Genomic DNA, 4,750 nt, shown 5'->3' on the forward strand with positions numbered 1-4,750 from the left:
GAAGTTTACACAGGGATGGAAAAATCAGAGTTCCAACTAGTCAGAATGGAGAAACCTTGTTGAATACTCAGAGCATTCAGAAAACATCATAAGAAAAAAAGCCATGCCTTAGGAGTAGGCCTCCTACTAGCCTAAGACTAAAGCTTCTTTAGACCTACCCTAACAAAACTTAAAAATATGTCTCAAAAGTATCAATCTGATATTCAAGTAAATTAACTACCTTCCAGAACAAAGCCCAATACTTTTTAAAGGAAGACCGTAATATCCAGAAATTCAACAGTGTAACAATTACGATGTCCAGCATCTAATAATTACTACTAGACATACTACCTCCAACCACCAGATAAATAAACAAGTAAATAAAATAAAATAAGAAAAATGTGATCAATAGCCTGGAGAAACTTAAATAATAAAAACAGACCCAGAAATGACAGAAATTATGGAATTAGTAGTTAAGGATTTTAAGACACCTATTATAAGTTCAAATATTTAAAGAAAACCATAAATACAATGAAGAAAAAAATCAACTATCAAAAAAATGAAAAAACGCCATCATATAGACTTAACACCAAAGTAGATGATACAGTTGAAAAGATTAGTGAACTTGAATACATAGAACTGAAAACTATCTAAACTGAAGCACAGAAAGAAGAGAAAGCTGGGGGGTGGGACGCGGAAATGAACAGAGCCTCAGTGACCTGTTGGAAAATATCAAATATTCTACCATGCATGTGATATAGAGTACTGGAAAATACAGAAAACAGGAAAGAATATCTGAAGAAATTATGACCAAAAATTCATCAGATTTAATTTTAAAAAATAATAAATAAATAAATAAATAAATGAATAGACCTCGATCCAAAAAGTTTGATGAACTTCAAGTCAGATAAAGTTTGATGAACTTCAAGTCAGATTTTTTGCGTGCAAAAAAAAAAAAAAGAAAAAACAGAAATTGGTTCACAATTCTGGAAGCTGAAAGTCTGAGATCAGGGTGCCAACCTGGTCAGGTGAGGGTCCTCTTCCAGACTGCAGGTGTCTCATACCCTCACATAGTGGAAGGAACTAGGAAGCCCTGTGGGGTACCTTTTATAAGAGCTCTAAGGAGTTTGGTTTCCATTGGGTAGACCAAAAGGAAACACTAAAATTGTGGTTCAATTAAATGATACCATCAACACTGGGTTTGAGGGAAGTAAACCCTGTTGAAGATCAAAGTGTACATGTAGGACAGATTAGGGAAGTGAGTGATGAGAAGAGATCTAAGTGAAGACCAGATAGTGTGTGTTGCAGTGGTTCAGATAAGAAGTGACTAAGATTTCCACCTGAATAATAAAGATAAAAATTATATCCTTACCATAGAAATAAACGGCCTCAGGCCTCTTTCAGGATTTGGTTTTAAAGTGAATTTGAAGCACCAATATCCAAATAGGAGATACTGGTTGGGCAGGTTTTAGAGATGACTGGACTAGAGAAAGATCGGAAGTTATTGGCACAGAGATAATTACTGAAATCACAGGAGTAAATGAAATCACCAGGAGAGACCTGAGTACAGCAGAACCTTGTAGATTTACAGGATGTTGGATGGCTCCTATTCATGCTTCCAGCCTCAGCCTCAGCCTAGAAGTCATCTCCTCAGGAAAGCCTTCCCTGATCACCACCTCTCTGCCCCCACCCCCACAGCTTTGGGATCCCTTCTCTGCTTCCACAGCACCCTGTGTGTGCCCCTAATACAGTATTTATCATACTGTATTATTGTTAAGTGCTTATCCTTTATTATTCCTGAGGTTCTAGAAAGAAGGCACCAAAATTTATTCAACTTCGTATTCTCCTGGCTTTTGAAAAACATTTGCTAAATGTAATCAAATTTTGTGACTTGTTGCTTTCCCAAGGAAGAGATCCTTTAACATCTGCTCTCTCCCCTTCTCTCAGCCAATTATTCATTTTGGGAACCTCCATCACTTCCACTGCAGTTCAGCATCTTCTCTGATCTCCAAGGGAGAACAAAACGCATTCCTGATCTCTTTCGAGAGAAAGTAAGACTGATCAAAAATTGTAGCCTCTCAATCCCAGATTCTCTATCCTCCTCAATTTGTAGGATTGGGTTACGGTTGGGGAGGGGAGGGAGATGGAATGCCTGGGAGCCTGAAAAGATTTTCTAGCTGAATAAACCTATCTGCTAATCTCAAAATAAACTGGAGTAGAGGGACAAATATTGGCCCCCTCACAGTACCATCTAGTGGACAATAAGAAGCTAACACATGGGCTCTGAGCCCGTGAGGATTAATGGCCAGTCCTAAAATAACTTACTAGAATCTTTGCTATTTACACATTAGAAAGGAAACGTCTGCAAAGAGGAAAGTAATGCCAAATAAATAGTAATATAGCTTCAAGAGTAAAAAGAAAGCCAGGGGCTAATTTACTTTGCCATAAGCTCCAAGGGTCCATTGGGGAAATAATTAAACTAACATCCCTCTACTCAACCCATTCTAAATATAGAGACCAGGAGAGTATTTGATGCCTCAGCCCCTCGGTGCAGATTTGATTAGTGGCTTCCAAATTTATTTTCCTACAAATCAAGAAAGGAATATTTCTTACATTCTAACCATGTGTGTGCATATATATACAGAGAGTGAGCAAAATTATTACAAGACATATTTACCCATATTAAGCATCAGTCTCTGCTATTTTCTATTTAAGAAACTATACTGGTCTCAACTTTCTAAACTAATTTCATGAACTTCATTTAGAAAACACTAGCTTAGTGCGAATTTTCATCCTCTATCAGGTGATTAACATTGACTTTACATAAGGAAATATGGTCCTGAAAATTGAAAGCAAATTCACCATATACCTTTCATGCAGCAAAGCTTTTTGCTCTTCCCTCCCTGCCTTTCTTGAGATGCAAGTCATGGTATTCTTCAAATTCAGCCTCCACCATTAAGCCTCTCCATCCTCTCAATCAAAATAGTTTTTCTTAGCTCTCCTTCAACACATTGCTGGTACTTCTACCATAGAACTTAATTAAATCTGCCTAGTACATAATTTGTGATTGGCATGACTTAATAGCTTCCTTAAATGAAGATTCTACAATGTTTTCATAATTGCATTCCTCTGGACTAACACAATGACCGACAGGGTCCAACATATATCAAAATAAACTTTAATCCAACCACTAAAGACCCAGGAAATGTAAAGGTTTACTGAGATAAATCTTTTTGCAAAGCAAATGTCTCCTTAATAATGGTTTTTAAAGTATAGATTCTTCTAAAACACCTAAACTTAGAAAGCATCAAACACCTACATATAAGCCAATTAAATCCTATTTATAAAATCTTTATAATTGGCTAGGGGTCCTACACAAGGGAACTTGGGGTTTTGGTCTCACGCTGAGGTGCCCAGTCAAGTCCTCATTAACTGATCATTTGTGCAAGGCTCAAATTATCCCTCCTCTTCTGTTTCTCCACATGACTTGTGGCATCATTCAGTTAGGCAAATATTTGAAAATTTACTATGTTGGGTACTGGGATACAGTGATGAAAAACACAGTCCCAAGGCTTGAGGCACAAATGATCTAACGAGGACAAGAAGTGCTAACAAGTAAACAAGCATGACAACATAATGTAATAAATGCTACCATAACCATAAGTGTAGAGTGATAAGGAAGCAAGTTAGAGAGAGGCACCAGAACATTTTGATGGATACCAGATAGGAGGGGGTTGGGGAGGATGAGTGAAAAAGGGGAAGGGATTAAAAAGTACAAATTGGTAGTTACAAAATGTAAAGACTATCGTAGGGAGTATAGTCAATAATATTATAATAAGTATGTATGGTGTCAGATGGGTACTAGATTTATCAGGGTGATCGCTTTGTAAGTCTAATCGCTATGTTGTACGTCTGAAACTAATATAATATTGTATGTCAACTGTAATTGAAAAATAAAAAATGTTGCAAATAAAAGAGAGGCACCTAAATTAGTATTTGAGGGTAGTGGAAGTTTCCCCAGAGAGGCTGATCCAAAGGCTAAGGAAAAGTTGATTAAGGAGAGGGGGTCAGGAAGAGAACCTAGGCAAAGGAAACGGCAAGGGTTCTGCTCAGAGAGAATATGGCTCATTTGACGAACTAAAAAGTTCAGTATAGCTGGAGCAGTTTGAGCAGTCGAAGAATGGCAAGAAATGAGGCCAGATTGCATGGGACCTTCTGAGTCCGGCTAAGAACTTTTGAACTCCCTAGATAGTTCATTACAGCTGACTTCTCCCTCCATTGATTTCTACGCTAGCAGCTGGCCGGAAATAAAGATTGTGATAGAGGAGGGTGTGGAAATCAGAGGATACGGAAAAATTAAGTGACATCTCTTTTTGGCTGTAAATTCCTCTTCCTGTATCATCAGTTTGTCCCACAATGCCATCTTGGGGTGATAAGATAAAATTTCAGATGAGCTGCCCCAGGGAGGCTATGAAGTAGGCCAACTATCTTCAGAAACAGTTAAGAGCAGTACAAAGCCCCATTACTATGAAGCAGGATGATGACACTTGAAAATTAACACCTCAAATGAAATTTGTTCTGTTTCATTTTATTTTAACACTAATTTCTGTTCACTGAAATCTGAGCAAACATATAGAAATCAGTGTTGCTAATTTGGTCATAAATTTAAAAATTAAAAGGCATATTACTCTACTCCCAAAACTTGTCTTCCTGTGCCAAACTGAAAGAGATAAAACACCTACCAGAAGCTGAAAAGAAAGAGGCAAAGCTA

The sequence above is a fragment of the Pteropus medius genome, unplaced genomic scaffold (genome assembly GCF_902729225.1).
Source record: "Pteropus medius unplaced genomic scaffold, Ma_sr-lr_union100, whole genome shotgun sequence".
Taxonomy (NCBI): Eukaryota; Metazoa; Chordata; class Mammalia; order Chiroptera; family Pteropodidae; genus Pteropus; species Pteropus medius.